This window comes from Myotis nattereri (assembly GCF_964212035.1).
Source record: "Myotis nattereri genome assembly, chromosome: 4".
Classification (NCBI taxonomy): Eukaryota; Metazoa; Chordata; class Mammalia; order Chiroptera; family Vespertilionidae; genus Myotis; species Myotis nattereri.
The window spans coordinates 80,706,368-80,718,003 of record NC_138079.1 but is presented as its reverse complement, the minus strand read 5'-3'; the positions used below and the strand labels follow the sequence as shown (position 1 = coordinate 80,718,003).

At 40.8% G+C, this 11,636-nt stretch overlaps 1 pseudogene across 1 annotated transcript; it reads right to left on the bottom strand.

Annotated features, from left to right (window-relative positions):
- Positions 1-2,777: 2,777 nt before the first annotated feature.
- Positions 2,778-4,376, bottom strand: LOC308518014 (large ribosomal subunit protein uL30-like; annotated as a pseudogene). The gene has a single exon. The product of its transcript is annotated as a large ribosomal subunit protein uL30-like (transcript).
- Between the last annotated feature and the right edge of the window lie 7,260 nt (positions 4,377-11,636).

Below are 11,636 nucleotides of genomic sequence, written 5' to 3'. Positions count from 1 at the left end.
CTCAGTGTTTGAGCGTTGACCTATGAATGAGGTCACAGTTTGATTCCTGGTCAGGGCATACACTTGGGTTGTGGGCTTAATCACCAGTAGGGGGCGTGCAGGAGGTAGCCGGTCAGTGATTCTCTGTCATCATTGGTGTTTCTATCTCTCCCTCTCTTCTTCTCTGAAATCAATAAAAATTATATTTTAAAATATCTTTTTTAAAAAAGAAAATGCATAAAGAACCCATACAACTCAATAGCAAAAAACCCCCAAGTACTATAATTAAATATACAAATGGCCAACAGGTACATGAAAAGGTACTCATGCAAGTCAAACCACCATGAGATACTTATTACCTCACATCTATTAGAATGGCTATCATCAAAAAGATAAAAGTGTTGGGGAGGATGTGGAGGAAAGGCAATTCTTAGGTATTGGTGGTGGGATTCTAAATTGGTGTAGCCACTATGTAAAACAATATGGAGGGTCTTCAAAATATTAAAAATAGAACCACCATATGACTCAGTAATCCCGCTTCTGGGTAGTTATTCGAAGGAAACAAAAATACTAACTCAATAATATATCTGTACTCTCATGTTTATTGCAGCATTATTGGCAATAGCCAACACATGGAAACAACCTAAGTATACATCGAAGAATGAATGGATAAAGAAAATGTGGACTATATTATATACTACACACAATGGAATATTATTCAGTTACCAAAAGAAGGAATTCCTACTATTTGCGACATTGGTAGACTTTGAGGGAACTATGGACTTTGAGGAAACTATGCTAAGTGAAATAAGTCAGACAAAAAAAGACACATACTGTATGATCTCACCTATATGTGGAATCTGAAAAAAAAAAAAAAAAAAAAAAGAACTCATAGTTGCTGTGGATGAAAAAGGGACCACAACAATCTGACAAGCTCACGGGAGGCCTGCATGGCAGGCCTTACAAACTCAAGACCTAAAGTAACCCCCCATAGGATGGCCTGAAATTAAAACTTCTTGACTAAAATCAAGTCATGGCAATTAGTCATATCCTAGGCTATATCTTCCTTGACAAAAGTCAATCTTTACCTTAACTGAGCCTGTCTATTATCTTTTTGTGTCTACAATAATATTACTCTGGAGTGTCAGAGTAATCTCCTTCTCCAGACCGTTCTGGGTATAATCTCCCAGAGCCTGGTTGGAGCATCGTCCTGTGCACCAAAGGTTTCAGGTTCAATTCCTGGGTAGGGCATATACCTTGGTTGAGGGTTCAATCCCCGGTCAGTGCATATACTCAAAAAATAAAGGCCATAAAGAATGTTCCTGTAGAATTATAAAAACAAGTGTTTCTCTTGCAAAATGACTTCTGCCTATTGTATCAGTCAGTCAGGGTTCCATAACAAAGTTCCACAAACCAGGTGGTATAAACAACAGAATTTATTTCCTTACATTCCGGAGGTTAGAAGTCCAAGATCAAGGTGTCAGTAGGGTCATTTTCTTCTGAGGCCTCTCTCCTTAGCATGTAGATAGCTGTCTTCTCCCTGTGTCATCACATGGTCTTCCCTCTGTGTGTGTCTGTGTCCTTATTTCCTCTACTTATAAGAACACCAGTTATATTGAATTATGGCCCATCCTCATGACCTCATTTTAACTAAATTACTTCTTTAAAGACCTTATCTCCTTTGATTCCGGTCAAGGGCATGTACCTTGGTTGCGGGCATATCCCCAGTAGGGAGTGTGCAGGAGGCAGCTGATGGATGTTTCTCTCTCATCGATGTTTCTAACTCTCTATCCCTCTCCCTTCCTCTCTGTAAAAAAATCAATAAAATATATATTTTTTTTAAAAAAAGACCTTATCTCCAAATATAGTCATTCTGAGAAACTGGAGGTTAGGATCTCAACATAAGAATTGGGGATGGGGGCACAATTCACCCCACAACACGTGCAAAACTCAGGCAACTCAACATTGAAAACTTTCCAAACACGTAAAATGTATCTAAACTACAAATTTCTTCAGGTTTTTCTATGCTTTCGTCCTATATCAGCTGTTAAATCAATAAACATCTTAACATTTTGAAAATACCTTAACAATTTTGACATTTAGGAACGTTCAAAGCCTTAGCTAGTGCGTAGGCTAGCCCAGCTTGATATGACCTCATTTTTCAGAGGAAGCAGCTTCTATTCAGCTCTTAGTCACAGCTGGACTTCTGGAACATCGAGCATCTGAATGCCTCCAAGTGTGGGAGGGGATGTTTTTTAGACTGGAACAAATAGTAATCTAGTTCACGCAGACCTTCTTCATGAATGACTGAGCTACCTGACTTTTTACCAGAATCAGATGATTTTGTATCGGAATTACTTTTTTTCAAGAGTTAATCTGCTGTGTATCAAGAGAGATATAATAGTGCTGTAAACTGAGAACCAGGAGATCTAGGAACTTTGAGAAAATTACTTCCTGTGGGTTGGTTTTGTGTTTTTTGTTTTTTTCACTTGAATCTGAATTAAAGGTCTTCCTACTATAAAATTAAAATTCCTTCCTGCTATAAAATTCTAAGAGTTTAATATAAAACAAACGCTGCTTTCATCACACTAGCATCCTCCTAATTCACCCTAAAAAGCAATTATTACATTGAATTCTGACCTTAAGCCTAGTTACCCAACTATTACCCATCTCAAATACTCCTTAGTAATGAAGACATGCAGACCATGGGCATGACCAGGTTTTTAGATCACAGTTGTTACCAAACTCAAGGAGTTGGCTGCTTGGAGTGCTCTATCAAAAAACAAGACATGCTTGTCACAAGGTAGTTTTATTTATTTGCAACAAGTAAAGGAGACAGGGGATTCATATCTACAGCTCTGTTGATTTCTTCTTTGCAGTTGGCTACACTTATCAGGTTGGGTTCCTGTCAAACTTGTCCTATTTACAGCTGGTCTGTGCTACATTTTCACATTTAGTAAGAATAGCATTTAATAAGAATGGTCCAGACCTTGAGACCCTTGTCCTATCCAACACAACCATGAACATGCTGTGTTGATATTAGAGTACTGCCACTCGGCCTTCCATCTCATTCAAAACAGAGTCTTCTGACTTGGCCCTCATGCTCCCTCAATGTCTGTGGATACCTCCCCATCATGACTTACAAAAGTCCTTGCTTTCCTATATTTATTACTTTAAGGAATTGATGAAAGCTATGGGCCCCTTCTTCTCCCCAAAATACAGGGTGTCCCCAAAAAAGTCACACTTTGAATAATGATTAATTCCAATGGGTTAAATCTGAAAAGAAAGAAACATCAATTGAGCTATCAGCTGTTCAGTGTCTCTACATTTTGGGGGACACCCTATATATATGCACATGTGTATATACATTTTCTTCTGCATTCAATTTTCTGGAGCTCGTGGACTCTTTCAAGCCCATCCATAAACACTGTCACCCCTACCCCCACCCAGGTCAAGCACCCCAAAGGTCTGCTGGACTATTAGGGAGAAACGAGGATGGCGTGTTCAGTGCCCAACCTTGCTTTACTCAAAAAAAACAAACAAAAAAAAAAAACCCCAGCTCAGTAAAAACAGATAATTCTTTTTTTCAGTTTTAAAGCACTCACTGTTTATTAACTGACCAGATTACAAAAAAATCACCATGGTAGAGACCTTAGTTGATTCCCCTAATAAGCCTGTTGATCTGGTCTTCCCTGTTCCCGGCATCTCCAACTTCTGCAAAATGGGTGGTCTTTTCTTCATTCTACCTCGTGCGGAAGATAACCTGAAGGATCACAGGAAATTATTACTTCTTTGAACAGTACTTTGAAGTGTTACTTCCAACAGTGTAGATCCCATGAACTCAGATCCTCCATGCAGATGATACCATATTTACCAAGAGATCGAGCAAAGTTTGATCTGTTATCAATGTGTTATCTATCAGGGCAATTCCGTTTTTGTTGATTTTGCCATAACCACGCTTGTAGACCAATTCATGTACTGACTCCTGGTTTGGGTACCCCCATGCAATATATGGTTCCACAATGCTCAGCATGTTAATCGAAGCCTTGCTGAGCTTAACAAAGGTGCCGTTGAAGATCTGGCGAAGGTGAAGAAGCTGCAGCAGCTTTCGGACTTTGGGGCTCACACCACTGATACCTCTGATCCTGACGACAAAGGCCAGTGTGGTCTCCGCAGGTGTGTAGAAGTTGCCAGCTTTTCTTGCCATCCTGGCTATTTGAATCTCAGTTCTGTACATCTGCCCATACCCTTGTGATAGTGCTTAGCTTTTTCATAGATAAGCTTCCTCCTTGCCTTTTTTTTTTTAATCCTCATTCGTGAATATTTCTCCATTGATTTTTAGAGAGAGTAGAAGAGAGAGGGAAAGACAAATATCGATGTGAGAGAAACACCTTGACTGGTTGCCTCCTGCACTAGTCCTGACCAGGCCTAGGGAGGTGGCGGGAGGTGGGGGGGGGGGGGAGGAAGGGGTGCCCTTGGGGAATCTGCAACCGAGGTACATGCCCTTGACCAGAATCAAACCCAGGACCCTTCCGTCTGCAGGCTGACGCTCTATCCACTGAGCCAAACCAACTTGGGCCCTCCTTGCCTTTCGAAGCATCTTTTGAGCAAACTTCTTTCTTGGACATTTGATCTTCAGCTCTGCAAAATTCCTTCGCTTTTTCTTGAGGGTTTCTGGCACAGGAGGAACCTCTTCCTTCTCTTCTGCACCCTCCACCTTCCAGCTGGAAAAGAGGATAACAAATTATTTTAACCATTAGAAGCATGGCTATTTTTTTGTCAAGCAATTTATAGATTTTTAAAAATATATTTTGGTTTTTAAACTATTATACTTGTGTGTTTTTTTGTTGTTGTTGTTTTGTTTTTTTAAAATATATTTTATTGATTTTTTACAGAGAGGAAGAGAAGGGGATAGAGAGTTAGAAACATGGATGAGAGAGAAACATCCATCAGCCGCCTCCTGCACAACCACCACTGGGGATGTGCCTGCAACCAAAGTACATGCCCTTGACCAGAATCGAACCCGGGACCCTTTCAGTCTGCAGGCCAACGCTCTATCCACTGAGCCAAACCGGTTATGGCTATACTTGTGTTTTATAAAGGTTTTAATACTTTAAATCAGGGGTCCTCAAACTACGGCCCACGGGCCACATGCAAATACAAATATTGTATTTGTTCCCATTTTGTTTTTTTACTTCAAAATAAGATATGTGCAGTGTGCATAGGAATTTGTTCATAGTTTTTTTTAAAACTATAGTCCGGCCCTCCAACGGCCTGAGGGACAGTGAACTGGCCCCTGTTTAAAAAGTTTGAGGACCCCTTTAAATAATGTCTATAGAACAATGAATGTTTAAATGTATGTACTATTAAGTTAATAGATTCACATTAAAAATGTACTTCAGCCGAAACCGGTTTGGCTCAGTGGATAGAGCGTCGGCCTGCGGACTGAAAGGTCCCAGGTTCGATTCCGGTCAAGGGCATGTACCTGGGTTGCGGGCATATCCCCAGTGGGAGATGTGCAGGAGGCAGCTGATCGATGTTTCTAACTCTCTATCTCTCTCCCTTCCTCTCTGTAAAAAATCCAATAAAATATATTTTTAAAAAAAGACAATAGAAACAGATAAGATTACTTTAAAAAATAAAAAAAATAAAAATGTCCTTCACAGTATGTTTTGTTTTAATTACTATCTTAAAGTATATTTGACCTACTTGACCTCCTTCCTGTCATTCCAGGTAATCAGAAGTTGATGGTGTATTCTCACTATACTACAAATCTCAAAGGAGCAATTAAATTACTTAAGTAAACTGACAATTTCCAAGCATCTTTTTCATATTGATTTATCTGCAAATAGTCAATACTTTAATAGAGAACATTCCTATTACAGAATGACCCTCAAGGGCTTTTATTAATTAACTAGAGGCCCGATGCACAAAATTCATGCAAGAGTAGGCCTTTGCAGCCCTGGATGCCTCGACTGCTGCCTCACAGCCCCGCCCCCTACCCACTGGTCATTCCAGAAGGTCGAAGGTCATTCTGCCATTGGTCTAATTAGCATATTCGCTCTTTATTTTATAGGATTAAATAGGATACTAACTTAGGCCAATATAATATACTTGAAAGTAATAAAACTCTACCCTGTTGAATGAATTCAAAAAGAGCCTAGAAGTGTTCCAAAGAAGAGAGAAAAGTTCAAAGTTCTTATAGTAAAAAGTGCATTCTTGGAAATGATCACTCTTGTGTTCTTAGCCCTAGGATTGACTCAGGATGGTTATCATTCAGATGACAGGTGGTCAGGATTATGGATGTCAGGTGGTCCTAAAGACCGGTGCCTAGAGGCCTGGTCACATCTAGTAATGATGTCAGATGGTCTGGATGCATTAGTCCTTCAGAAGGTAATCTGAGGGTTATCTGGAGGTTTGGTATATGTCCAGGCATAGATATAGGGCTGGAAAGTTAAAAAAATTAAGTCCCAGGTTAATTAGAATAAGAATGAGGCTTTTCTCATGCTTCTATCTTCATAATGTCAAAAATTGTTGCAACTTGGTTAAAGTGACATTACTTTATATATTCCCTGTGTTCGCTCTTTCCTCAACCCTTACTTTTAAAAAAAATAAAAAGGAAATCTACCACTTTTAGCACAAGACCTACCATAAAGGCATAATACTAATTTTGCTCTGGTTCAAAATTACTCTCCTCACACACTAATTAGTCTGAATTAGTGTGTGAAATTAAAATTTAGTAACCAGGAAAATAAAGCAATGTAAATGAGAAGTTGGAATAATAATCTAGAATAATAAATAATCTGACTTATTTTTAATATCATGCTAGTACTGCTTAGAAGAGTGTGAAATTATATATAGATATAGATATGTAGATATATGTAGGTAGATATATATATATATATATATAGATTTGTAGATTTGTAGATATGTAGATATATAGATATACATATTGGTCTCTGCTCCCATTTCCTGACACAGAGCTCCTGAAAACCTTGTAATTTCCCTAGTAATAAGAGTATTGAGAGCATCTCTTGTTCTACTGCAACTCTGGGTGTGGACTGGTCACCAGAAAGACCAAGCTGTGACTAGAAGTTTAGAATTTTTAGCCCGCCCCCCCCTCCCCCCCCCATTCTCCAGAGACTGGAGAGGGGCTGGGAATAGAGTTAATGGTTGAGGAAGATTCCATAAAATCCCAATAATATGGTGTTCAGAGAGCTTTTGGGTCAATGAACACAGTCACACCAGGAAAGTGACACACCTCAGCTCCACAGGGGACAGAATCTCCTGAGCTCAGGACCCTTCTGGACCTCTCCCTATGAATCTCTTCATCTGGCTTTATCATGCCCTTTATTATTATAATAAACTTGGAAACAGAAGTAAGTGATTCCCTGAGTTCTGTGAGCTGTTCTAGCAAATAATCAAAGGAAGGGTGGGGGAGTGGGAAGAGTGTGGGAACATTTAATTTGTAGCTGAGTCGAACAGAAGTTGTGGATAGCCTGGGGACCTATATTACTTGCAGTTGGCACCTGAGCGGGGGCAGTCTTGTAGGATTGAGCCCTTAACCTGTGGGGTTTGTGCTAACTCCCATGATGGTCAGAATTGAATTGTATTTTAGGACACCCAGCTGGTGTCACAGAGAATTGCTTGGTATGGGGAAAACCCCCTACACATCCAATGTCATAAGTATTATGAAGAGTAAAAGAGAAACATGGGAGGAAAGTGAGCTTTACACAGGAGTGGGGCTGGGATTGGGATTATAGAAGAAATGTCCGATATAATAGGAAGTTATATCTCTCTGGTATGTGGAGAGTGATTCAAAAGTTCACTGAAAATATTATTTTCAACTACTTTTATGAAAATATTATTTTAAGATAAATTTCATGCTAATCAGATAGGTCTTCTGAAAATTGACTTGACTTCTTTGAAAAGAAGTGCCCTGTGTCCAGATTGGGGTTCCCAGTCTTTTGAGAGATGCGGTTCCTTGTAGTTTCTTTATAGCTCTGTAAGCCCAGTGGCATGTTGCTGGTCAAGTTCAAGAGAACAGAGATAGGGGTTTAGTGATTAAAATATTTAATGATAAATATTTTAAATGTTTCCAGTCCCTTAGTGTGCCTCAACCTGTGGCACTCCCTGTTGTTCAGATAATCCTGGCAAACTGCTATATAGAAAAAGGTGCTTCCGCACCACTGAGCTTAGAAGTAGACCAAGCAAATAAAGCCTTGGGATGATTCATGAAGAGTACTGTTGAGAGTATGTGGACAGGGTGTCTTAACAAGGTATTTCACATACTAGTAACGTGCATTATCTCCATGCCAACATTCTACAGAAGTGGGAAGGACTTGCTGGCTGGCATTGCTCCTTGGTTAGAGTGTTGGCCTGCACACCAGAGGTCTTGGTTTCAATTCCTGGTCACGGGCACGTACCTGAGTTGCAGGTCCAATCCTCCCCTGGTCAGGGCGAGTGTGGGAGGCAACCAATCAATGTGTCTCTACCACATTGATGTTTCTCTCTTCTTTCTCTCTCCCTCTCCCACCTCCTTTCCATTGTCTCTAAAAATCAATGGAAAAAATATCCTCCTTGGTGAGGATTAAAAAAATAGACAGGACTTATTTGCAGGGGACATAAAAGTTCAGCAGTTATCATAATTACCTGCTTTAAATTGGCACTCTGGAGTAACAATCTTCTTCAAATTATATTAGTACTAGAGGCCTGGTGCATGAAATTTGTGCACAGGTGCAGTCCCTAGGCTTGGCCGGCAATTGAAGCGTGAGTGTCTGGTGTGGAAGGGCAGGTCCCAGCTGAATCCATATTATTAACCGGTTTAATAATTAATCTGCATTTCTAACCAGTTAATAGCTAATCCAAATTATTAATCGGTTAATAGTTAATCCGCACTATTAACAGGTTAATAATTAATCCTCATATTAACTGGTTAATAGCTAATCAAAGAAAACACAATCATTTCAAGAGAAATATCAAAAGTGCTTTATTCAAAGTAATGTCCATATATATCTACATGTTTCCCCCATCTTTCAGGTAATTTGTGGATACTGTCCCAATAGAACTTTTCTTGTTTTGAGGCAGACCATTCAGAGACCCAATTTTCCACTTTTTTGTACATTTTGAAGTGCTGCTCAGAAAGTGCGTGTGCCATTGATCAGAACAAGTGGTAATCTGAAGGAGCAATACAACAAAATAGCATACATATCAAATCGCATACATATCAACATATGTGTAACTCCATCTATTGAAAAAATCTGCATTATTAACCGGTACACCTAGTAAGTGAGATAATAAACTATTTGTCTTTCTCTGACTTATTTCACTTAGCATAGTGCCCTCAGGTCCATCCATGTTGTTGATAATGGCAGGATTTCCTTTTTACAGCTGAATAATATCCAGTTGTGTGCGTGTGTGTGTGTATCTCTTTTTTAAAAATATATTTTTATTGATTTCAGAGAGGAAGGGAGAGAGAGATAGAAACATCAATGATGAGAGAGAATCATTGATCGGCTGCCTCCTGCAAGCCCCCCACACTGGGGATTGAGCCTAAAACCCCAGCATGTGTCCCTGACCAGAATCGAACCTGGAACCCTTCAGTCCGCAGGCTGATGCTCCATCCACTGAGCCAAACCAGTTAGGGCATGTGTATCTCTTCTTTATTCATTCATCCATCAGTGGACATTTACATTGTTTCCATGTCTTGGCTATTGTGAATAATGCTGGGATAAACATGCAGTAATGGTAATGATTATAGCTAATTTTTTTTAAAAAAATCCTTTTATTGATTTCAGAGAGGAAGGGAAAGGGAGAGAGAGATAAAAACATCAATGATGAGAGAGAATCATTGATTGGCTGCCTCCTGCATGCCCCCCCTTCCCCCTCCACGGGGGATCAAGCCTGCAACAAGGCATGTGCCCTGACCAGGAATCCAACTGTGACCTGTGGGTTCATAGGTCCATGCTCAACCACAGAGCCAGAAGGGCTGGGCTATAGCTAATTTTTATAGAGTGCTTATTATGTGTGCCAAGTACTTTTCATGTATAGCTCACATTTCCTCCTCATAATAGATTCACTAGGAAGGCATTAGTATTTTTATCTGATTTTTCAGCTGAAGAAACTAGATCTTAGGCAAATGAGCCACAAATCTGTGGAGGGATGAGGTTCAATTAGACCTTCCCCCTGTCCAGAGGTTTTCACACTGGAGCATGCATCAGAATCACCTACAGGGCTCCTAAAATCACCTGCGGCTGGGCTCCATTCCCAGACTTACTGACCAGTAGGTGTGAAGTAGGGCCCAACATTTGTATTTCTATCAATTCCCAGGTGAGTGCATTTTGAGAACCAATTTCATACCTTTGCTCCTCAAAGTGTGTTGGAGAATTCTTAGCATTGGCATCCCCTGGGAGCTTGTTATAAACGCAGGCTCACCGAAAAAAAGGCCTATATGGGGGGAGAAACCAAGATGGCAGCATAGGTAAACACCGGAGATTGCTGCCTCGCACAACCACTTCAAAAATACAACTAAAAGGCGGAACGGATATCACCCAGAACCACAGGAAGGCTGTCAGAGGGGAAATTCTACAACTAGAAGGAAAGAGAAAAGCATACCGAGACTCAGAGGAGGCGCAGCACGGAAAATACAAAGGTGCGGAGGTGCGTGTGGAGCGGGCTGGTGGCTGAGGGCGCCGTTGTCTGTTTTAATCCGGAGGGAGTCTCAGGCTCTGAGCTCCAGTCCCGGGCAAGTCTCTAGGGACCCAGACTCAAACAGGAGAAGCGGGACTGTCTGGCATTGGTCGGAACTCGAGGGCAGCTTTCTCTCCGAGGTTTGCAGCGGTTGCTGGGTCTCTGAGAGGCAGAGCCTCTGGGGACGGGACTGAGAGCAGCCATAACTGCTCGCTCAGCCTGCCCTGTTGATCCCCTGGGACCCGCCCTGCCCAAGCCTTGCACAGAGGCATTTGCAGGATAGCCTTAGGCAAAGGCTAGATTAGCACCTCCATAGAGGACAGAAGTTCTCCCACTGCAGACACAGCTGATTCTCACAGCCAGTTGGCCTGGAGGTCAAATCCCCCCCAGTATTACCTACAACAATCAAGTCTTAACTACAACAAGACTGCGCACAAAGACCACAAGGGGGTGCACCAAGAAAGCATAAAAAATGCAGAGACAGAGAAACAGGACACAACTGACAGAAATGGAGGATATAGAGTTCAAAACCACACTTTTAAGGTCTCTCAAGAACTGTCTAGAAGCCGCCAATAAACTTAGTAACAGCGGGGGGGGGGGGGGGGGTAGAGGGTAACGTGGGGACAAGGACACATATGTAATATCTTAATCAATAAAAAATATATTAAAAAAAAAAAAACTTAGTAAGGCCCTCGAAAAGACTGGTGAGACCGCTGATAAATATAGTGAGATCCTCAAGAAATCTAATGAGACCCTCGATGCTGTGATAAAGAACCAACTAGAAATTAAGCATACACTGACTGAAATAAAGAATATTATACAGACACCCAACAGCAGACCAGAGGAGCGCAAGAATCAAGTCAAAGATTTGAAATACGAAGAAGCAAAAAACACCCAACCGGAAAAACAAAATGAAAAAAGAATCCGAAAATACGAAGATAGTGTAAGGAGCCTCTGGGACAGCTTCA